This window comes from Phyllostomus hastatus, unplaced genomic scaffold (assembly GCF_019186645.2).
Source record: "Phyllostomus hastatus isolate PE091 unplaced genomic scaffold, TTU_PhHast_1.1 phas_contig_58, whole genome shotgun sequence".
NCBI classification, from domain to species: Eukaryota; Metazoa; Chordata; class Mammalia; order Chiroptera; family Phyllostomidae; genus Phyllostomus; species Phyllostomus hastatus.
Window position 1 is genome coordinate 15,392,840 of NW_025333916.1, and position 25,660 is coordinate 15,418,499.

Sequence of the window (25,660 nt, forward strand, 5' to 3'; positions counted from 1 at the left end):
TATAACTCTGTGCATCATTATTTTTATTGTCAAATTCTCCCTGATCTGCTCAGTAGGGTTACCTTCAAATGTGTCCCTTTGTCCTTTTGACATGACCATTATCATTTGCACACTTCTTTACCTTCTAGCACAAAAAAATATTTTAGACTCATTCCATATTTCCTCTTGCATTGTAACAGAATTAGCCAGTTCTCTGGGTTATCTTTTCAAATCATCTTTGTTGAGGTATAATTTACATACAATAAAATTCAACATTTTTAACTATACAGTCCAATGTATCTATCACATTTTAACCACTGCCATGCTCAAGTCATTTATATCACCTCAAAATTTTCCCTCTTCCTCTTTGCTCTTGTTCTTCTCCTCTCCTCCTCAGTACCCGGTGACAACTGATCTGCTTTTTGTCACTACGGTTTTGCCATTAATAAAATTTAGGTACATGGTGTCATACAGTACCCACTCTTTTATGTCTGCCTTCTGTCACTCTATAAAATGCTTTTGAAATTTATCTGTATTGGCACATGCATCTGCAGTCTGTTCCTTTTTCTTGCTGAATTGCATCCCATTGCACAGCGGACATGTCACAATTGGTTCAAGATTGTTATGAATAAAAATGTTATGAAAGTTCACATACAAGTCTTTATGTGGACATAAGTTTTTATATCAGTTGAGAAAATACATATGATGTTTGCTTTACTTTTTGAGAAATTAGCTAACTATTCATTTTGCACCCACACCAGTGATGTAGGGAAGCTCCTAGATGCTCAGGGTTGTAACCAACAATGGGTATTGTCAATCTTTTAGCTCTTCTAGTGCATTAGAAGAGGTATTTTATTGCAGCTTTAATTTCCCTTTTACCGATGATTAATGATGTAGAGCTCTTTTTGGCATTTTTGTTTTCCATTTGTATATCTTTTGGGAAATCTATGTCCAAATCTTTTATCACTTTTTAACTGAGTTGCCTCTATTGTTGTTATTGAAATAGAAGTATTCTTTATATATTCAGGATGCAAATCCTTATCAGACATATGCTTTGAAAATATTATGTCCCAGTCTGTGGCTTACTTGTCTGTTTATAAAACCATAACTTTGAAAAGGCAAGTTTTAATTTTGATGAAGTTCAATTTATTCATTTTAATTTACAGTTCGCTATTTTGTATCCTAAGATATTTTTGTCTCACTTTGCTCACAAAATTTTCTCCTTTTTTCCCCTGAAGTGTTATATTTCTAGCTGATATATTTAGGATTTTCATACATTTCATATTAGTTATTTTCCCATTTGTATATCCAATTGTTTCTACACCATTAGTTAAAAGTATTATTCTTTCTTTATTAAATTATATTAGCAATTTTGTCAAAAATCAATTAACCATATATGCATATATCTTTATCTAGACCACTCTATTTTTATTTCTACACATTATTCCTTAAACTAATACCACACTGTCTAGGTTATAGGACTATTGTAGTTATATATTACTTTTGAGTAAGCTGTGGTAGCTAATATATTTCAAGAAATTGGTTCATGTCCTCTAACTTGCCACATTTATTGGCATAAGTTCATTCAAATATTCCTTTATTATACTTTTAACCACATTCTATAGGATCTATGGTGATATCCTCTCTTTCATTTCTGATATTGGTTATTTGCATCTTCTATCTTTGTTCTTCATCAATCTGGATATAAACTTATGAATTTTGTTGACTTTTCAAAGACCCAGCTTTTTATAGTTTCTACATCATTTATTTCACTCTTTATTTTTTCATTCTCTGCTTGTTCTACATTTAATTTGTTCTTCTCAGAGTTACCGAAAGTGAAATCTTAAGTCATTGATTTAATTTTTCTTTTCTAATAAGAACACTTAACCTTTTTTATTGATTGATTAAATTTTTAGAGAGGGAGAGGAAGGGTGAGAGAGAAAGAGTGGGAGAAACAACAATTTGTTATTCCACTTATTTATGAATTCATTGGTTGCTTCTTATATGTGTCCTAACCAGAGATTGGATCTGCAACTTTGTCAGATCAAGATGATGCTCTAACCACCTGAGCTACTGGCTAGGGCAGATCATTTAATCTTATATTTCTTTCTAAGTATTTCTTTAGCTCTTTCCCACAAATTTTGATATGTTTGGTTTTTATTGTAATTCAGTTATAAATTCTAGGACTATTTTTGACACAAGTTATTTAGAAATGTGTTGTTTCATTTCCAAATATTTTGAAATACCTTTATTTAATTCTACTATAGTCAAAGAAGATATTCTCTCCAATTCAACCCTTTTAAATTCATTGAGATTTGGTTTATGAATCAGCATATTATCTATCTTAATGAGTACTCCCTGTGTACTGAGCAAGAATGTGTGTTCTTTTGTTGAGTGGAGTATTCCATAAACATCAGTTAGGTCAAATTGTTTGATAGTTTTGTTCAAGTTTTCTCTTGCCTTACTGAATTCTTTCTTTGTTCCATCAAATTATTAGAAAAGAATGTTAAAATTTCCAACTATAAAAGTAACTAGTCTATTTATGTTTTCAGTGATATATTTTAGTTGATAAAATATGACAGTCTTTCACTACTACATAAATTTAGAATTGTTATTTCTTCTTGATGTATTAACCTGTTTATTATTATAAAATGTTCCTGTTTATCATTGGTAATATTTCCTGCTCTAAACTCTATTTTGTCTAATACTAATATAGCTATTCTGAGTTGTTGGTGTTTTTAAATTAGTGTTTTCATAATAAGTCTTTTTCCATCTTTTTACTTTTAAGTTATGCTTTTATATATAAAGTAGAATTCTTTTAGATAGCATATCATTGTCTTATTTCTTGTTGTTTTTTTTTTAATCCAAAATGGCAGTGTCTGCCTTCTAATAGGGGATCACGGACCATTTTCATTTAGTATAACTATCAGTACAGTTAAGTTTTTATCTATTACCTTGGCTTTTGATATTTATTTACTCCATAAATTCCTTGTTTCTTTTTCCCTCTTTTTCTGTTTTGCTTTGTACTGAGTATTTTTATGATATTATTTCATGTCTTCTGTTGACTGTTTTAGCTATAACTCTTTGTTGTACTAGTTTAGTAGATACTTTAAGCTTTACAATTATATGTCTTTAATATACACCATTTACTTTCAATAATATTATGTCATATTATAGATATGTATATTATTAAAAAACTTAAAACATTATACCTCCATTTCCCTCTTTTTCTCTTTTATGTTATTGTCAGAATATATTTCAATTCTACATATGGTATAAACCCAGCAAAACATCATTACTTTTGCTTTATATAGTCAATTATCTTTTAACAAGATTAAAATCAAGAAGTAAAATATTTTTATACATAGTTACAATTTCTGCTGCTCTTTACACTTTTGTTAAGATTTGATTTTCCATATGGTATTATTTTCTTTCCATATCAAAAAAAACTTTCTTTATATTTCTTATTAGAGTAGGTCAGCTGACTATGAATTTTCTTAGATTTGGTTGGACTGAAAAGTCTTTATTTTGCTTTCATTTTTGAAAGATACTTTCAGTGGGTATGGAATTCTAGGTTGAAATATTTTATGAATGGTTTTCCATTGTTTCTTTGCCTGTATGTTTTCTGAGAAGTACTGTAATTCAGCATTGGGTTTAACAGACTTGGTCATCAAATGGTAGAATAATGGAAAGGAACAGATCAGGTGGATGATGAACCGATACCTCCAGTAACTCCATTAACAACTATATGAGTGATGAGAAAATAATTTATGAAGCTGGGAGCAGTAAAGTGGTTGAGACAGACAGTGATTGCTGTCAGCTACAGACTTCAGTCTTAAAAATCCTTTTCTTAAGAACAGGTGTACTAATCTAGGAACAGAGGAAAAACACCAGTGTATATGATAAAAATTAACCATACATGATATCAAGTAAAACAGCCCATGTTGATGTTTCAAATAAACAATGGGGAATTACCCAAAGGCTGAAAATGTAGCTGTAGAAAGTAAAACCAATGATATCAATTTATGAAGATTACTCATGTGCAATAATTTCTATGCATCCTATGTGTCAGATTAATATTTTTGAAAATTCAATTGTTTGCAATCAGCTCCTTCCATGACTGCTCCTTTCTTCACTGCTTATATTCTAATGTCTTATATTTAATACCAATATTAAAGCAGTGGAAACAGAATTTCCCCACCTTCACACAAAATTATGGTGAATAAAATGACCTTTCTTTTGTTATTTAAGAATTTACCATTTTTCAATGTTTACAATGTCAATGAAGTGGCTCTCACTGGTGTGGCTTAAGGCAGTGCCTCTCAAACTTCATGTAGGTAAGTGTTATCTGGATTATTAGTTAAAAATGCAGGTTCCCTGCTCCTCTCCAAACATTCTGGTTCAGTAAGACAGAGGAAGTGTCAGCAAGCATCCTTCTGAGAATTTTCACACCAGTGCACTCCTCAGATCACTACCTGAGTGATAGTGATCTCAGGTATCACTCCTCAGATCACTACCTGAGGAGTGCACTGAGAGATACATGGTTGAGTTTGAACTGACTGAAAGATACCTGCAGGGAATTAAGGGTTGCAAGCTTTTTGCCATTCACTTCTTTTTTTCTAAAAAGAAATAGAAAGAAGAATTTTGGGAAAATATTTAAGCTTAGTTTTATCATCTTTTACCCAGAGTAGCATTTTAAATGATTATTACAATGTGATTAGATGAAGTCATCAGATTCTTCAAATACATTATCTTTGAGGTAAGTATTATTATCTCATTTTATGGTAATATACGGCTGAGAGATGTGAAGTAATTTGTCCAAAGTTTCACAGCTAATGCATGTGAGAGCTGGAAGTCAACCCCAGGGCTCCATGGTCCAAAGCACATGCCTTCTCTGCAGCCTCCGCCTACCCTCCTGATGTTCCCTTTGTGCTGTTTCCAGGGAAAGCATTCAGAAACTTGTGAGTTATCATTAGGAGTAACTGACATATCTAGAAAGTCCCCTACTCTCATCTTGGAAAATGTATGTAATTAAAGTAAAATCAATAACACCAAGAAAAATAAGGCTGTTATTGTTGGAAGCTTTAAGGAAAATGAAACTTTATAGAACCAACTAGAATATGCTGATTACTTCTCCCCTCCATAGTTATCCCTCTGTGTTGTCACGTTGTCACATTTAACATATTTTTCCTTCCCATCAGAAACTGAGTTTCTCTCATTCAAGGTAGGTCTTATTTTTCTCCAACTAGCCACCACTACCAGAATCCCATTGACAACTGGTCCTGTGGTGGATGCCAATAGCTTACAAGAAATTCTTCTACAAATGTTACTATTTATATTTACTAACAGATATGGGTGAGGACATTCTTCACTATTACTCAGTATTCCCTACCTGATACTGCATAAAATATTTCTGCAAGTTGAAGTGTCAGTCCTTTGCCTCAGAAATTAGTATGCTTTCTTCTTATGAACTATATGAATCATATATCTTAAAAATATTATTAGTATTCCTTTGGTTTCCAAGAATTCAAGTGCCAAATTTTGTGGCTCAACTTTGTGCATAGCCTGAATATTTTTTATCTAAATTGTCATTGATGTTGGCCTTATAGTTTAATTTACATTTTCCCATTTATACTTCTTTTTATTATCTATTTAAATTAATATAATCCTATAGGTTATCTCAACTATTTTGTAAAACAAAATAAATTATAAATAGGATCACAGTGCCTAGCTATATTACTTAGCATCACACCAGCTTCTCTAACAGAAAACCACTAAAATCTTTACACAGTAGAGTTATACTCTTATTCACATTAATTTCCTTCACTAATAGCTTTTCACATGGTTATCCAGGGACCCAAGCTTTTTGTAGCTTGTGGCCCTCACTCCTCCAGGATCTCAGATATTCTGATTCAATGAGTATATGGGGATGAGGCTGGAGGACAGTGCCTCCACTTCTGTCCATGTTTCACCGCCCGGAACTAGATGGTAGGCCCCATCTATGCCAGGCATGCTGGAAAATCTAGAAAGTGAGGGGCAGCAGCCCTCTAGCACCTAGCTCTAGTCTATGGAGAGGAAACACAAATCTTTGTCAATCACCTAAGTAGCCCTGCTCTCTACTTAAAAGATGTTTCAATATATCTGTTGGGTGATTTAAAGGGATGCTTACATGGTTAGAATCTCCTTATTTGGTAAAAGAGGTATTCTGTGTATAACTGCCAATGGACCTTAAATTAGTGTGTGTGTGTGTGTGTGTGTGCGCGCGCGCGCACGCACACGCATGCGCGCTTATATGGTAGTACCTATGAGTTGAATTTCTTACATAAAACATACTCAATAAAGTATCTGTGTGACCTCAAACTGCAAATCAAAGTTTCTTGATCATGGTCATGTAAACCAACAGAAGGGACTTGTTAATGACTGGCCTCCAGGTGCTTAATGGAGAACTATGGCCAGTAGGCTGAGCAGATGGCTGAGAGGGCTGGGCTACATGGACCATGAACACAGTTGTCAGCATGGAGGCAGAAGCTCTACAGAAGTCATGTTGATTCCTTCTAGTCCTGCAAAAACCAAACAAACAAACAATAAAAAAAAAACCCAGTGGGGTGAAGGGCCTGAGGCTGATCAGCAAACTTAAGCAAAATCATTAAATCATAACATAAGAAAGACTAAGTGTCCTTGAGTTTTAATCTCTAGGGTTGCAACAACTTAACAGCAAAGTTAATTCTCTGAATTGTCAAATCTTTATATTTTCAGGTCAGATTCTGAATATGCACAGGTACAGGCTTGCTTAACTGTGTCATCAGGATATTCAACATTCCCTAATACTTCCCCAAACAGAATTCTCCTCTCATATTAGGTCCTGATTCTTATTTAAAATTATATTGGTTTAAAGGAAAAGTCTGTCAAAAATAGCCCATCCTACTTTGCTTCCTTCAATATTCCCTTAGAAACTTCATCTTACTTGAGTTTGTTTCCACAATCATTGTTCCCAATTCTCTGCTCTGGTCCAGGATAACATCCAGAGATATTTTGCTGAGAGTTTTCTCCAGCTGTAGCTGATATAATCTATTATGTATTATGGTTTCCCTTACAGTGTATATGGTTTCAAGTCATGGTTCACAAAGTCCTTACACATATACTATTTCATATCTTTACAATAATCCTATAAAATAGAAGACTTATTATTTCCATTTTACAGATGAGGAACTAAAACTGTAAGGAGTTTGGTAATTTCCCCAAACAAACAGTAAGTGATAGAACGATCACACATTCCAATTTTACCCAGGACAGTTTTGATTTATGTCTGTTGTCCTGGTATAAGTATTATAAATAGCACCTCCTTCCATCCTCAAACTGTCCCAGTTTGGCAATAAATTACTGTCAGTGTTGAAATACAGGACTATAACATAGTTCATCTGACTGCGGTAGTGCTCTTCCCGCAACACCAGCTTCTTTCCAATCATAACCATACATGAACATCAACAGGGTGGGGTGCACAACACCCCTCCCCCCATTCTGGGTTACTAAAAATTTATAGAACAGATGTTTGGAATAGAAGAATGGAGCCATGATTCTCCTTTTCTAAGAATTAGGATAAAGTAAGCAAATTGAGATAAAGAAAGGAAGGCTGTCCTTTCTCTAACCTTAAGGTAAGCTCCAACATTCATCCCAGGTTTGGAAATCATGTCAATTCAATTTACAACTAAACTGAAAGAAAGTCCAGAGATTTTCCCCAGACTCATGAATCCACTGCAATTATTCAACCCAGGCCTTCTGCAGAGCTATGTAGCTGCTAGTCTCACACCACTTCTATCATCTATAGAGAAGGTCCATTAGTGACACAATTTCCTTATTGTTCCCCATAACATTGTATAAGGCCAGAGCACGGCATGTTTTTCTTTTCCCAAACAGTTAGCCAGAGTAGACAATTTAAAGGCAATTAATAACCAAGGCATTTGCTGCCATATGTGGGGAATAGTGTAACTAATAATCTGAGAGTAAATATCAGAACCAGACTGAAGTGATCTGGAAGCTGGACCCTGTCAGGGATGAGGCAAAGAGAAAGAATGTCCCCAGCATTCAACCCCTGTCTCCGTCTGCATGCCCTCAGGAGGAAGCAGCTTCCCGTGAAGCGGGGAAGGAGCCCATCTGAAACAAACGTCAATAAAGAGCCACCTTACGTCGCCAGAGTAGACTTCTGTCTGAAGGGAATGGCAGCACTTGAGCTTTTATGAAAAGTTGCTTTGTTCTAGTAGTTTCTCAAGAACAAAAATGTATCTTCACACTTTTGTCATTATATTTATGAACTGTAAATCCTCATTTTATGGAAACATTCCAGGATTTCAAACTCCTAAATCAACCTGGTAAATCTCCAACCTCAGGAGTTCAACTCAAGGAGAACCCCTTCAAAGACACTGATATTTTATAGGGAACTTCAGGAAAAACAAACAATGAGGGTTTTCACTTGGCATTTTTTTTTGTAAACCTAAAGACTTGTCACAGGAGGCAGCTAACATGTAAAAGGAATAAAGACTGCTGCTGAGACTGCGTTTTCTGAGCTCCAGGTCAGTATGACTTAAACAATAACAGTAAGATGGTCTCTCGGGAGATTTTGGTCTGGGGCCTTAACAAACCACCATTGTTTCCTTAGAGGAATATTTTACTTTTATATCAGGATATCTTGATGTTGGATATACAAGTAAACTTTTGAAAGGGAGAAAAATGACTCCTTAGAAAATCCACTCGCAATTGCAGAACACTTTATAAATATTGTAGGTTTCACCTTCACTCTGACAGTATTTCCCATTATTTTCTGGACACAGTCCTGTTCCAGTGGCTGTATCTCCACGAGCTATATGCCAATTTCTACTAATGACGCCATTTCAATACACCCAGCTTCACTAATGTTTAGCCAGCTGGTGGTCCACATCGGCCAATCCAAATAGTTCATTGTCAGATGAAATGGTTTCACAGGCCACCACAGGGCCTTAGGCATGTGAATTTTATTAAGGCTTATTCCACAGACTAGGACAAAACCACACAGAGCAGTTCACCGTGAGTTGCTGAGTGAGACTCATTGCAAACAATTTCCACCCATTCACTGAACCATGTCCAAGAAATCACGGTCTTCATGGAATTTTGAGTTCTGGAGGTACGTAGAAGCGCTCAGGGTCCTGAGAGCCAATAGAAACGTGTCCTTTTCTGGTAATGGGAAGGCCTTAGTTCATGACATGCTTCCCTGAGGTGGAGGCAAGTGACTCTTAATCTAAGTGAAAAAGATACAAAGAAACCATATAATGAAATACATCATCTTTTTCTGCAATGTATAGTGATGTCTGTGCCAAGCAGTAATGCTCTACTTCTGAGTCTATACAGAGCTTATTCAATGACATTAGTAGCAGGGATCCTATATGCTTCCTACAAGTGCCACTTTCTGGGCTCTTGAGTGAAAGACTCCCCTTTCGTGCCACTGTGAAAGTGCACCTTCTTCCTCAGCTCACACTTCTCCAGGAGGCTGTTGTAACTGCTTTGGAAAATGTCTTTTTCAGCCACTGTAAACTCAGTGCTGAAAAAGAACTCCAGGGCTGTTCTTGTGTCTATTTAATGTGCTTAATGGTGTCACCAACACAAAAAAAAAGTCGGAACACTTTTGCCAATTCCATAAAAAAGGGAGAGGAGAATGTTGCAGGAAGAGTAGGCTCAGATTTCCAGTTCAAACTCAGAAAGTGCACAGAACACATTGAAATGAAATACTACTGTCAGCTAGCAGGGGCACCATCAAAGCCAGGATGCTCAAACAATAAAAGGGATTTTGAAGAATCAGAGAGGTTTGGGCTATATGGAGGAGCTCAAGCCAAGATTCAACCATGAGAGACTTTCCCTCTGGAGCTACGGACCTGGGAGGTGGCTGGGCACACATTATGGGGTGAACCATTCCCCAGGCCCAGCCAGGACGACGTCTCAGATCTGAAACTTTGTATCACTGCAGACATGTACCCCATACCCCACTGTTCTGATTTTTATTGTGTTCATGAATCTTGTCCCTCTACCCAAATTATAACCCATTTAAGGTCACACACTACATAAAATATGCCATTTGGATCCCATGTGAAAGTTTTCAGACTACTGAGAATAAAATCAATATTTTATGGAAATAAGTATTTATGGAAAAATTGAATATACTGATGTTGAAGGAAAGAGAAGAGCAGGAAATCCGTGTGTCCAACAGACTGTGGTTCCATGTGGTCAGGCACTGTGAGAGCTTTTCTGCTCACCCCTGTAACCCAATGCCTGACAGATATACGCATTTTTTGTTGGTTATGTAAGATTTGTTGAGTGAATTCATGATTTTACATATCTTACAATTTTATGTATTTTTACCTATGTTTTAATGTATGAATAGCTAGTATGCATTTTCCCATTTAGTAACTATTCTTCTATAACTGATTTTGTAATAGCTGCATTTATTGCATGAATGGCCCATGTTTTATTTAACCAACATGGTAGACATGTAAATGCTTGATCAGGCTGTTAAAATGTTCACATAGGAGAATCTTTACTCTTTTGACTAGATACAGAACCAAATAGCTTCTGAGGACAGTTGTGGGGGTTTTTTGTTTTTTGTTTTTTTGTTTTAATTGTAAAATTTTAATCAGCTTTTTTGTTTTACATTATTTATATTAAACCTTTTTATTTTAACATAACTATAGAATTACATGCAGTTTCAATAATACTTTGAAATCCTGTGCTCCCTTTACCTAGCTCACCACTCCCTCTTAATAACATCTTACAAAACTACAGTACAATATCCTAACCGGGACCTGGACAGCCATATGGTCTTGACCCTGAAAATTTTCATCACCACAGAGATCTGTCCTGTTGTGCTTCTATGGCCCCATTTTCTTCCCTTATGCCCCACTCCCTCCTTAAACTCTGGCAACCGCTAATTGGTTCTCCATTTCTGTTTGGTCCTTTCATGAATGATATATAAATCGAATCATACGGTATGTAAACTTTTGGGATAAGCTTTTCCACTCAGCATAATTCTCTGGATATTCGCCCAGTGTATTGCTGGTACCCACAGTTTGTTCTCGATGCTCTCACCACAGTATATTTAACTGTTCACGCCTTGAAAGACATCTGAGTTGTTTCCCGTTTGGGGGCTGTTATGAATAAAGCTCCTGTAAACATTTATACACAGTTTTTGGTCTTTGTTTCTCTGGGCTAAACAGGCAACAACAGGGCAAAGGGCAACTGCTGGCGTGTATAGTTGTTGCGTGTCTAAGGAGCCGCCAGCTGTTCTCAGAATGTATCATTTTACATTCCCATCAGCAGTGTATGAATGATCCATTTTTTCCACATTCCTGCCAGCATGAAGTGCTGCCATTACTTTTTATTTTAGCCATCTGATAGGTGTTCAGTGATATCTCACTGTGGTTTGTTTATTTTTAATTAGTAAACTCTTTTTTTTAGAGTAGCTTTAGCTTCACAACAAAAATGGGTGGAAGGTACCGAGTTCCGATTTACCCCTTGCTCCCACACACAACCTCCCCACAGACACCCTGCACCATGGGGGGATATTGGTTACAACCGAGAAGCCCACACTGACACTTCATCATTAACAAAGCCAGTAGATTACACTCCAGTTTGCTCTTAGTGTTATACATGGCATGGTTTTAACAAATGTATAAAGACATGCATCGGCCATTGTAGTATCATACAGAATAATTTCACTGACTAAAGATTCTCTGTGCTCTGCCTAGTCATCCCTTCCTTTCCCTAATCCCTGGTGACACTAATCTTTTTATTGTCTCCACCGTTTTGCCTTTTCCCGAACATCATATAGTTGAAGTCACTCTATATGCAGCCTTTTCAGGGTTGGCTTTGTTCTCCTAGAAACATGCATTTCACATTTCCTTCGTGTCTTTTCATGGCTTGATAGTTTATTTCCTTTTAGCACTGAATAACATTTCATTATTTAGATGTACTACAATTTATTTATTTATTCACCTATAGGACATCTTGTTTGCTTCCAAGTTTTAGCAATTATGAATAAAGTTTCTATAAATACCCATACGTAGGTTTTTGTGTGGACATGTTTTCAGTTCATTTCAGCAAATAGTAAGGAGTGGAATTGATGGATTATAAGGTAAGAAACTGCCAAATTGTCTCCAAAGTGGCTGTACCATTTTTGCACTTCCATCAGCAACAAATTGTCCCACATCTTCGCCAGCACTTGCTTGCCAGTGTTCTGGGTTTTGGCCACTCTCCTAGACGTATAGTGACGTCTCATTGTGGTTTTAATTTGCATTTCCCTGATGGTGCATGATGTGGAACATCTTCTCATATGCTTGTTTTCCATCTACATCTTCTTTGCTGCGGTTCACTGTTGTTTTGCCCCTTTTATAATCAACTTGTTTGTTTTCTTATTGTTGAGTTTTAAGAGTTTTTGTGTATTTTGGATAAAAATGTATCAGATGCGTCTTTTGCAAATATTTTTCTTTCATTCTGTGGCTTGTTTTATCATTCCCTTGACATTATCTTTCACAGAGCGGAGCAGAATTTTTGATTTGTTGATATCTGGGGTGGGGGAAAAACAGTTCCAAGATGTGACCGCTGCCTGAGCACTGCAGGACCTGCCACCCAATCCAGGGGAGAACAGAGACATCCTCCCTAAGCCCCTCAGAGACTGTCTGACCGACCCCTCCCCTGTGCCCCACAGAGGCCTGCTTAGTGCTGGTTTCTGGAACAGGCTGCCCCACCCCAGGCAAGCTTGATATGCTTTTGCCCCTTCTCTGGGGCAGGTCACACAGCGGTACCCCTAACTCATCCTGCCCTGTCCTATACATCCCTTAGTGCCTGCTGCAGGACACAAAGGACACCCTTAATGTCTCACCACTGCCTGGAATGCCTCATCTATAAGTTCCCTTAATAAACTCTTAATGTAATGATAGAGTTGCCAGCCTCTTCCTGTGATCTCTCAGCCTGGGAAATTTTACGTAATAGCTGGCTTACCAATTACTCCTTTCATGAATCATGTTTTTGGTATTTTTTCTAAAAAGTCATTGCCTTACCCAAAGTCATCTAAGTTTTCTCCTATACGGCAGCCCCTCCTCATTTTATGGGGTGTGTGTTCCAAGACCCCCAGGGGATGCCTGAAACTGTGGTTAGTAACTAACCCTATATATATTATTTTTTCCTATACAGACATACCTATGATGAATTTTAATTTATAAACTAGACACAGTAAGAGATTAACAGCAATAACTATATAATAAAATAGAACAATTATAACAATATACTATAATAAAAGTGTGAATGTGGTCTCTCTCTCCCTATTTCTCAAAATATATTACTGTACTGTACTCACCGTTCTTGTGATGATGTGAGATGATAGAATGTGTACAGGACAAGATGAAGTGAGGTGGATGAGACATTTTTAAGTCAAAGAGGGGTTACTTGAACACAAGCACTGCAATACCTCATCCGCCAGTCAGATAACTGAGATGGGTACTAAGTGACTAGGGTAGATAGTGGATACACTGAACAAAGGGATGATTCACATCCCAGGCAGGAAGGAGCAGGTCAGCATGAGGTTTTATCACACTATGCAGAGTGGCGTGCAAAAGAACAAAGTGACAGTGACCAGAAGGTTGAGGGGGGTAACGGGGGAAAGAAGGGAAAAGGTCAAGTCACGGAACATGTATGGAGGACCCATGGATGAAGATGGCAGAGGGAGAGGAGGACTGAATGTGGGAAGTGGGAGCCATAAAAAAAATTGTACCAAAAAAATAGTATTAACATAATATCATTTACTCCTCAGACTTTATTTGTATTTCACCTGTTATCTGAATAGTATCCTTTATAGCAAATAAAAATCTAAGTCAATTCACTAAAAAAGAAATAACTTATGAATTGTTTATTTCCAGAATTTTCCTTTTAGTGTTTTTGGACTGTGGCTGACTGAGGATAACTGAACACATGGAAAGCAAAGCTGTGGCTAAGTGGGGACTACTGTATTATCCTCTAGGAGGATAATCCTCTAGGCCTCTTGTGAGGCCTAGTAAAACCTCAGCAAGTTAGGCTCTGATAACCTCATTTGTCCTGAGGCTAGATTTTGTTAAGAACAGAATGCTCTTCTAGCTATTTCAAAATAATTACTTTCCCCCTTCTCCTGCCAGAAGGATGAGGGGATTTTCTCTGGTATTCTCTGTGAGAACCTGATAGAGTTTTGGGGAGTAAAATTCACACAGTGCCAGGGCCTCCCTCTAAACGGGTTGTTTGAAGATTTTAGCTCTCAGTCTGTCCTCATTGGAGCCTGCAGCGTTCATCTCTGGTTACCATTTCAGTTTGCATGTCCCTAGTGGCTAATGATGTTGAACACCTTTTCATGTGCTAAGGACAGTAGAAACCATATTAACTTTTAGTGATAGCTAACTTTTCTAACAACATAAACAGTTCATTTTCAAAAAGTTTCCACCTAAAGAAACTAGGACAGTCAGAAATCTGGAGTCATGTGTCTGCTGGCAAGATGACCAGCATCCTTTGCTTGCTGTTAAGAGTTTCCTGGGGGCAGAAATGGTATCTCATCCCAGAAACACAATGAAGATCATTGAGTTGCATCGATCTTTTGCAGTGATTTTCAAACCGTTGTGCCACAGAATTTTAAAACACGTAATACTTGACTAGTCAGGGGCACTGATCTTCTTTCCCTTATATTGTCAAATAAAAAAATGACAACAACCAACACAACAGCCATCTGGTGTGAATGAATTAACATTATACCTATCTTTTTGTCAGATCAGCAAAAAAATATATTTTTTGGTGTGTTGCAGAATTTTAATAATTAGTTTATGTATGCCATGAGATGAAAAAGGTTGAAAATCTCTGATCTATGGAATAGCTGACTTGGAGTTTGATGACTGAACTCTGCATAGGAAAGTACATCACCTGCTTATTTCACAGAAGTAATAGAAAGATACCAAAAGGCAGGTCATTATAATGTGGTGCTCGGGCAACATGATTTTGAATCCCTAAATCCTCCAATAAAGCATAGAACTGTGAACCCCATTACAGTCTACAGTTCTACATAGCAGGACATGAAACAAGAGTTCCAACTACTTCAGATTTGTAATGCTAACAATTATCGTATAAGGAAATTTTGTCCTGTCACAGCCTCAGCATCCCACATAGCTTCCATTGTATATAAAGCTAGTATGACAAATGCCATATCTAATCACATTTCAGCAGTTCAGTTTTCTTGAGTCTAATGACCGATTTCCTATTTTACCTGGACTTCCCAAATTCACATCATTTTTTTATTGTTGTTCAAATACAGTTGTCTCTGTTTTTCCCCTACCACTCCCCCCCACCCCCCTACCCATCCCTGCCTCCCACCCTCGACCTCCCCTCTTTGGCCTTGTCCATGTATCCTTTATAAATGTTCCTTGATGGCCCTTCCCTATTTTCCCCCATTATCCACCCCCACCACCTCACCTCTGGTTACTGTCAGTGTGTTCGTTATTTCAATGTCTCTGGTTCTATTTTGCTTGCTTGTTTTGTTGACTAGGTTCCACTTGTAGGTGAAATCATATGGTATTTGTGTTTCACCACCTGGCTTATTTCACTTTTCATAATGCCCTCAAGATCCATCCATGCTGTCGCGAAGGGTAGGAACTCCTTTTTTCTTTCTGCCGTGTAGTATTCCAAATTCAAATCTTAAAAGTCAGTTTTCAAGTATGTGATGCTGTTCTCTGCACTTAGAAGTTATTTAAATACTTTTGTTGTTGTTTTGAAACTAGTTTTGACCTTTCCATGAATACTCATTGATTGAATTTAACAACTTAAAAGAGATCCAATCACTCTATAAATCTTGAGAATTGCAGCCTGCTTTCCCAGACACACAAAAGCCAGACTAACCCAAAACACATGTAATGCAGGGCCAAATCAGAAGAACCAGGAGGGACAAGAGATGCAAGCAATTGCAATTGTCCTCTCAAACCCTAAGGAGATTTTTGAGGGCTCTGGTGGAGCAATCTGCTGTGTATCCATATTAGTCATTTATTTCCCACTGTACACATATCATCCAATAGGGGATGCACTTCGTTCCCCTGACAGTTTACTTTTCATTTGTGACTGAACAACATGTTTGATCCTTCTCTTTCTCCACCAAAGTTCTACGTATATTTGTTTTTACTTTGTTTTGTTTTTAAAGATATTGAGGATAACATAAGCTTATAAACATGGGCACAGTAGATTTAAGGAAGAAACAAATATCTAAGAATAATGTAAAATGTGGAAATAACTTTAAGTAAAGATGCTTATAGAATTCTAGTAACCTAGGAAGGTGTAAATAGAAAAATTAACATCAACTAAAACTCAATGGGATGACAACATAACATCTATTCTTCCTTTTTTTCTCTTACCAATAGCTTATTTTCTTGCCTCCTTTGTAGATAAAGGAGGCAAATGAAAGACAAGCAGAGAGTACTGAGTAGCATTTCTGATAAAGCACTTTTAAAGTGAAGTGAAAATTACCACAAGATCTCCAGCATCCATCTTGGACTCCATGAGGAAGCAAAGAGAATCTTCACCCAGAGATCTGGGCCAAGACATCCTAGAGGGACTGAACCAAGCCAGAAAATGCTTACCTGAATATCTTACTACTTCAGAAAAAGAAACTTTTGTGTGATGAAGCCACTTTTGCTTAAATATTTTGGTGTTGGCAGCAGAACCTATCCATGCTGATACTGCTGGTAATGGAAAGGACTCAAACCCCCATTGCCTGAACTTAAGGAGAAAGTTTAGCTCTCATTTAAAAGCGACCAACAATAATTCCATAGTTACTCTCAATGGAGGAGACTATTTTTGACTAATATGTTAAAATATAATAAGAGATATTATATACTCTCATATACAAAGTTAGAAATAGGAATAAGGGTAAAGTTAGATCTGAGAAGTACAGTGGGAGATTCATAAGATGTCTTTGGAACAATGAACCAACTTGGTACTTGGACCACCTAGAAGAGGCCAAGCTAGTAGGAGGTACACATGTACCTCCTGTTTTAGGAGCTCAAACTAGAATTGTTAATGGTGAAATCAACATAAATCAAAAAGAAATTAAAATGTAACATTATTCAGTGTTTATGAATAGTCTCCATTCATTATTATAATAACAAAAAGGGCATTATTTATATTTTTTCAAAAAGGACCTCCAAGTGATTCTCTAAACTTCTATGGTAACTGGTAACTATTGGAAATTATCTTTGCAATGGCCTTAGTTATAGTACTTATATCTTTTCTTCATTTTATGTAGTCCATTTGAAGTGAAAAAACTAAACCATTATATTGAACATTTACCAAAAAAAATCACAGTTTTCATTTCAGTATATGGATATAGTGGGAAAGAAGAAAGAATATAGTCTGATTTGTGCAGATGTGTACTTCAGTCTTCCAAGCCAATATTTCCCATATTAGGCAATACTCTTGTTCACCTTAAAAACTGTCAGTGCAAGATGAAAATAAATTAAACCATAAATTTAGTTTCAGGGAAAAAAAGAACACCCATAGTCACATAAGAGGAAAGGGTAATTTCCTCTGGATAATATTCTCAAAGGACTCTTTGGTTTTGATATAATAAAAAATAGTTAAGTTTAAACAAAGCAATTCTGCCCCTTAATTACTATTAGTACTTGTGCAGAAGTATAAATCTAGATTAAATCATGAGCAAATAATCTACTGAGCTGCACACTATATCAGTAATAAAATACAATTTCTACAGCAAGAATTTTGCTATGTTTTTCTTATTTATTGGAGAATTAAAAAAGCAAGAAGAAGGACAAATGTGGTTGTAAATAGTTATTTCCAATAGCAATCATTATCCCATTTTTCACAGGTACTATGCTCTAGGCACTGTATCAAGAATTGTACTTTAAAAGTTCTAATTTTAACATCCTTAAAAGTTAGGTGCTATCACCCCATTTGACTATCAAAGTGATAACTAAGGCTCATAGATGTTTTGCATCTTCCCAAAGTCACATGGTTAGTAGAAATTTCAGAGGGGACCTAAGTCCAGGCCGTCTGACTTTAACCCCATGAACTGATCACCACACGATACTGCTTAGACTTTGAGGGAACATGTATTATAATGAAAAGTAAGTTTAAGATGTCTACAAATGGACATGAAGCCTTAAATGAATAAAGGAGGAAATATATGGCTGTGTGCGTATACTACAAACTTTAGACTAAAGGATGATTGAAAAGTTAGTTTGTATTTTTAGGCCATATTGAATAAGCCAGGGACTTTCTCATTTATGAAGATCAGCATGTTTTGTCATGGATGAGTGACAATGTCTACTTGGAATATGAGATAATAAATGTGTAAGCTGCAGACTTTTTTTGATTTCTCAGGAAGTTTAGTCTCAAACTAGCACCTTCCCTCCAGCCCTCCCTCTGTTCCTTCTTTCCTTCCTTCCTTCTTCCTTCCTTCCTTCCTTCCTCAACAAAGTCATTTTAAAACATAGCAAGACTATAAAATTAAGATTTGAAGTCCTATCTCATGGCAATTCAACCCAATCATTGATTGAAATAAAGATCAATTTCTAATTGTTTTTCTCTTTGAGCAATATGTTATTTTTGCTGCTAACTTTGGCACACTATTTTGTCCATTCCATACCCCATGAAGATATGAGATCACAATTAGATATTAAACAGTGTAGTGAACACAAGATGTTCTGTAAAGACTTGGAGTTGGAATTCCAGCCCTGCTTCTGTACTAAATAGTTTTTTAACTTTAGGAAAGTTGCTAAAGTTCTCTGACCCTCAGTTTTCTTACCTATATATAAAAGCAAATCATTGGACCACGTGAATTCTACTCCCTCTAGCAATGAGTCTATTCTTTCTCTGAAGTGTCACTCAAACAAATTTTTAAGTATCAGTGTGGGGAAGAACAGACTTTATCATGTACTTTTCTCTCTGTGGGCAGTCTGTCACCACCCCGGCTTAATGATGCCTCCCACACAAACCTATATCTATGTATCTAACAACGCCATTCCCCACCTTCAGAAAAAAATTACATAACCATCTTGTGCATTAGATCAGCTCTGGAGCAAGACTGACTTGTGGATTGGTGATCTGGTCAGCAGTATGACTAAACAGAAGTCACTGAGGCATTTTTTAAAGATTGTATTTATTTCTTTTTAGAAAGAGGGAAAGGAAGGGAAAAAGAGAAGGAGAGAAACAACAAAGTGTGGTTGCCTCTCCTGTGCTGCCTACTTGGAGTCTGGCCAGCAACCCAGGTATGTGCCCAGTCTGGGAATTGAACCAACCAGCGACCCTTTGGTTCATAGGCTGGTGACCACTGAGCCACACCAGCTAGGGCTGACTGGGGTATTTTTAAGATGTCAGTAAGGGTGAGTTGGAGTGAAGTTTGATGAGTGGAATTAATCAGAATTGCAGTGGGGTATTGCCAACCAAGAAGCACATTTTCTTACACAATTGAAGCCAATATGCAGCAGTATAAGCTCTGAGGTTGCAGATGCAAAATCAGCCATCTTCAAGCTTCCAGAGTAAGTTTACTTCTCAGGGCTCAGAGGAGAACTGTATCACTGAATTTTCATGGGAAAACAACATACAACTCACATGATAAAACAGACTTCAATAAGGGCCACTTACAGAAAGTGTTGGGATGGGCAAAGGGAGCCCAAAACAGTGTCAGAATCCCCCTGGAACTAGGAACATAAAAAGGCATTGTCATGCTTAGATCTGAAGGGTCAAGAGAAGACCAAAAGAGGCACTGAGAAGCCCAGTGAGAGAAAAAGTTATGGAGTGGATCCATCTAGAAGGATCTGTAATGATGGAGGGGTACGTCCAATGCCAGAAAACACAGTCCAAAGCAGACAGGATGCAGTAAAACAATGCCCTACTCTTTCTCTCATGCCACCCTGTCATTGTCATGTCATGTCTCCTGTCATTGGCCAAGGCCGTTCATCAGGGAGTCCTGGAAATAGTGTGCTCAGAGGTCAGTGCATTATAGCCCAAAGCAGGGCAGAGAACTGGGAGTGGATCTGATGGGGAGGTAGGCAAAAAATATTCAGCAGAGTACTATAATTTTTCAAGATAAGTTTCATATAAACTGGACTACTTTTCATTCCCAGTGGAGTGCTCCATATACAGAAATGACAATGTGATTTAGCAGACAGTCTATTTTTTCCAGAGATTTCTGTAGGCAATTTCCTTTTGATTCATTGTCATTTTGATATTTCATTTTTATTGGCACTTAGCTGTTAATGAGAAATTGGTCTATTTCCCTCTAATTCTTACTTTGTCTACATTAAACTTCCCCACATTAGGGTCTTGCTAGTCACTGGTTTGCATTGGCAGCCATTGGCCAAATTAGATACTTCTCTTGACTCTGTTAAAGCTTAACATGCAAAATAATGCAGACCTTTTCTGTCCTCACATTTTAAGAAGTGCTAAAAGCTAGAGATTCTGATTTTAAGGTTTAAATATAAAAGAATTTAGCCTAAAAGAATGACTACTTAACATTTAGGGTGCACCCTGTTTGGGGGTTTGCATTTGCTGTCTTGGGAGCATTTGTTATGCCTTGGGGAGAAAGGTCATTAACACAGACACCCCCAGGTCATTTTGGACATGCACGCCATTTCTCAGCAAACCATTACACAGACTGTATTGCTCTTCTTAAGCATGATATTGTGGATTATTCTAGAACATGACATTGAAGTGTGAACAGACTAAGAATGAAACTGAGTCAAGTGTGTGCAAAGCGTGGGCAGTTTATAAACCCAGTGGAGCTGGCTATTAACCTGCAGTCTGGCAAACACACTAGCAGGCTGAGCTGTGAGTTGGGCTGTTTTCTGTCTCTCTGCAGCCTTGAAGATCCTGGGATCAGACCAGAACTGTCAGTTTGGTTTAGTAAAACAGAGCCCAGCTCCCTCTTCCATGCCTTTAGTTTCTTATGAGGAAATTAGCTATAACTTAAACTATTTATATTTATATACACATATCCAGAATTATTAAATTAAAAGAAATTTTCAGAGTATAGCAAAACTTTAAAAATCACCATTGGATCATAAGTAGACCTACTTTTTATATTTTACCATTTTTTTCTCCTTTATTATCTTGTCAACTTAGTTCTAAACTGTATTTAAAATTCCAGATGACAAATTCAACAACAAAGACAATTTGAAAGGAAGAAAACTGTTTACTCCTTTTTACTTTATATGTTTGTCACTCAGTCTTGTTTGTATCACTAGAGCTAAATGGCTCTTAGCATCATTGCAGAGAAACATGTACAAACCCACAAACAAAAATACAGAATTCTTTCTCACCATCCAGAAGGAGAGAAAGGGAAGCATTAAAATCCCATGGGATAAGAGCTATAAGAGACATATTTCCGAGACCTGAGGATAAAACTCGTGAAGTCAGAAGTGGCTTCTCAGAAGGCATGCCTTTAGGATGGGCTTTAAGTGATAAATAGGAAAATTCATTAGTGAACAGGAGAGAACAGGAATTTCAGAGAGAAGCAATGGCATCTTCAAAATATAGTTCTGTTGCCTAGAGTGAGCCCTGTGCAGAAAGGACATGATGGGAGGTAAGCAGGTGTAGGTGGGAGCCGGGTACAGAAATGTGTTTGGGTCTGGGTGAGAAGATTGAAAATAGTCTATTAAACAATGTTTAAACAATTGTGATTTTTTTAATCATGTATTTTTTTCTAATTAGGTAAGTAAGTCAACTTATAAAAATCTCAAAAGTTTCAGAATAGTTGAGAGAAAGGTGAAAACCCACTTTATCATAACCTACATTGTTTGTACTTTTATATTCATGCAGAATTTTCCAATGCTGGATTTATTTTTGAAAAGAGACCACCTCCTATACATTATTTTGCTATGGGCTTTTCTATCAATGTATCCTGGAAATCTTTCCATGTGAGTACATACAGGTCTAATAAATTCAATTTATTGCCCATGTAAAATTCTATCCAAAAGAACTGCTTAGAAGGGATGTGGTATGCTCACACTGGCTTTGGAAGGTAAAACTGTCCACAGTGTGGAAGTCAAGGATGCAAACTGTTCAGACATCTGGCCTTATTAGTGGTTTTGAACTTTATATTCTTTGTCCTTGGTAACTGATATTCTTTCTGGAGAGCCAAATGCCAGCACAGGACTCCTGTTGCTAAAATCCTATCTGGAGGCAATCTGAACTGGCATGCTTGTTTCCCCATGGACACTGTCTTCAAAATTGAGGGACAACTGGGTGAATCACAAAGAGAAGTCATGATTTGGCAAATCTTTGGCAAGATTTGTTATAAACCTGGAAGTATAAGCAAGTATAAGAAGTAGGTATACAGAAAAATTCCACCATAGTTGCTTCTATGGAGCAACCCTTGACCAGTACAGTAGAAACATCTTCCCTCTTCTGTTGCAGAGACAAGTATTCTGATAGTCTCCACAGATCCTCAAAAGACTCCAGTGTGACTGAGCACCTCAGTTCATCGCAGCAGTGATCAACTCAATTATGCATCTTTCATTGGCTTTCCCTCCTCTACTTAGGGAGAAGTTACTTTGCAGAATAAACTACGTGCCATCAAGCTCTTGTCTCAGGCTGTTTTATGGTGGGAAGTAGAAACTCAAGCTAAGGCATTTTGTCTCATTTTAGCATAGTGTTACAAGGTCAAGGAGTTGCTAAGATATTGATTGTTCTGTTTCTTATATATTAAGGAGGAAAATTTTTAGCATCTTTCAGTAAATACACACTCTTTGGCTTCACATTATACAATGTCTCCTATCTCTTATTCATAGCATTTCTCACTTCACAAGCACAAAATCTGTTCAGCCCAATGTTCTCTCTGACAGGCATTGCCATAACAGCATGTACTCTCAGTCACAACTCAAATACACTGTACATTGCGATGAAAATGTAGTGGCTCTACTTAAAATGTTTGCAGTGCATCAGCTTACGTAAACCAATTGAGAACGCCTGGCAAATATGTTTAAGTTAATTTCATTGTGCAGATTTGTCTTCTAGTTAGCTTTCTGTCCTTTTCACAGAAATATGAGTAAAAGAACACCTCTGATTACTGCTATAATTAGATCTCTGGATAACCGTACCTGGACACTAAGATATCCAGCCATCCCAGACTGCTTCCCAAACAATACTGGTTTCTGTAGTTTGCATAATATCTGACAGCACTCTGCAGAAAGGTCAAATCCTAGAACCTAACCCCATGGTTTTTGCTCCAGAATCCACTTTTTTTTTTAAACTTTGTGTGTGTGTGTGTGTGTGTGTGTGTGTGTGTGTGTGTCTGAGTGTGAGGGAAAGAGTATTTCCAACCCATCTTTTAAGAAATTCCACAAACCTATTTTTTAGGAAGAAAAATGTAATGTTTTTTTCCATATGTCTTAATTTAGAAAGAAAATTAGTTTTCATTGAAAAGCATTGGAAAAATGTCCAAGAAAAATAAGACTTCTAAATAAAATGTATTTATTCTTGGATTACATAGCTCTCTCCCTTTCTGATCTCATGCTGAGATAAAACTTCTAATTCTCTCTCTCTACTCTGCTTACTTTTTATCTCCAAAACCAAGTTGATTGGCTTTCAACTCTACTTGGATTTTGTTCCAACACTAATGAAGAATGAAAGCAGAAGGGAGAACTGGGGAGATTTCCCAAATTAGCCTAAAGAGGCTTTTGAAATTGCTTCTGAGCCTCTTAGGGCAACGTGGGGTCTTCTAAAGAATTTTCATATAAATAAGCAATTTTCACACAACAAACTTGCTGTGGAAACTAAATGAGTCACACAACAGCTTGTGGTCATGTATAAATTTGTTGTTATTTTTCTTTGTCCTTTGTCTCAAACATCAAATTCTTCCTTAAAGGGCCAGATACTCAATATGTTTTGTGAGCAATACAGTCTCTGTCAAGACTGGTCAACTTTGTCCTTGTAAAGTGAAAGTAGTCAAAGAAAATACATAAACAAATAAGTGTAGTTGTGTTTTAATAAAACTTTATTGCCTTGGCTGGTGTGGCTCAGTGGATTAAGAGCCAGCCTGTGATTTGAAGGGTCTATGGTTTGATTCCCAGTCAGAGCACATGCCTGGGTTGCCGGCCAGGTTCCCAGTAGGGGGCATGTGAAAAGTAAACACACATTTAGTCTCTCTCCCTCTATTTCTCCCTCCCTACCCATCTCTATAAAGTAGATAAACCTTTTTGAAAACATTTAAAAAATAAAAAAATTATTTATTAAATCAGGACCAGCCTGCCAGCTGTATTTTTCCAACCCATGATCTAGACCAAGAAACTTAAAGAACTATGGAGTAGTTACATCTTTTTGTTTCTGTGACATCCTCTGTCCCAGTGACTCAAGTGGTGTTTTAGTTCATTAAAATATATCAGAAAAGATGTCTTTGTGGTACATATGGAAATAGGCACATAACTTGGAAAAACTTCCAGAACAGGAAACACAACTGGAAATCATGAGTGGCTGTCTACACTGTCGGATCATCCAAGTTCAGCTTCACTGTATATCTGCTGAACTTTGAAAGTTCAGGAGAAACACTGCTCTGGGAAATGGACAGCTATGCCCAACATAGAAATAAATAAAAATGCAAATGGACCATTGGTTTATGCAGATAGTGGCTAAATAAGGCTATTTCTGGAAAAAATATCTCCTAGATCAAAATGGATATGTACCCATCTCACAGTAATCAGTATGCTGTCTGGTCCCATAATACATAGCATAACCCAGTGTGTCTGGCAGGACATTGACAGGCTAAGGTAACATTCACCATTTCTTCCCTCTTGGTGTCATCAAAGGTTTTATAGAAGATTTTTACAAAGTATATAAACTTGTGAAATTGTAAGTGAGAAGTATTATAAATTTTTTTCCTCAGGGAAACATCCATAACTACCAACAGCTTCTCATAGAACTTTAAGATCCCAAAGTAAGAAAAATCAAATCATTAATGAATAAATGAAAAATCAAAGTTGTTCAGTAAACTTACATTTTTAGTTCAGCTTATAGGCTATGATAGGAAGGGTAGCAAGGAGGTAAAAACAAAAAATCCAAATAAAAGCTATCCTCTCCTTTGAAACTGCAAATGTCACCATTACTTGATTCCTTTATGTTCATTATATTTTATTTCTGCTCCATTTTTAAATTTTTATGTGCTTTAAAATATTCTTTTAAAATCATTCTTATTGTTATTCTATTACAGTTGTCCCTATCTTTCCTCCTTTGGCCTCCTCTACCCATCCCACCTCTTGCTCCCACAGGCAGTTCCCACACTGTTGTCCATGTCTATGGGTCATTCACACATGTTCTTTGTCTAGTCCTTCCCCTTCTTTTCACCATTATCTCCCTCCCTCACTTCTCTGGTCACTGTCAGTCTATTCCATGTTTCCATGCCTGTGGTTCTATTTTGTTCATTAGTTTATTTTGTTCATTAGATTCCCCTTATAGGTGAGATCATATGGTATTTGTCTTTCACTGCCTAGCTTATTTCACTTAGCATAATGCTGTCCAGTTTCACCCACGCTGTCTCAAAAGGTAGGAGTTTCTTCTTTCTTTCTGTTGGGTAATATTCTGTTGTGTAAATGTATTGCAGTTTTTTGATCCACTCATTTACTGATGGACACTTAGTCTGTTTCCAATACTTAGTTAT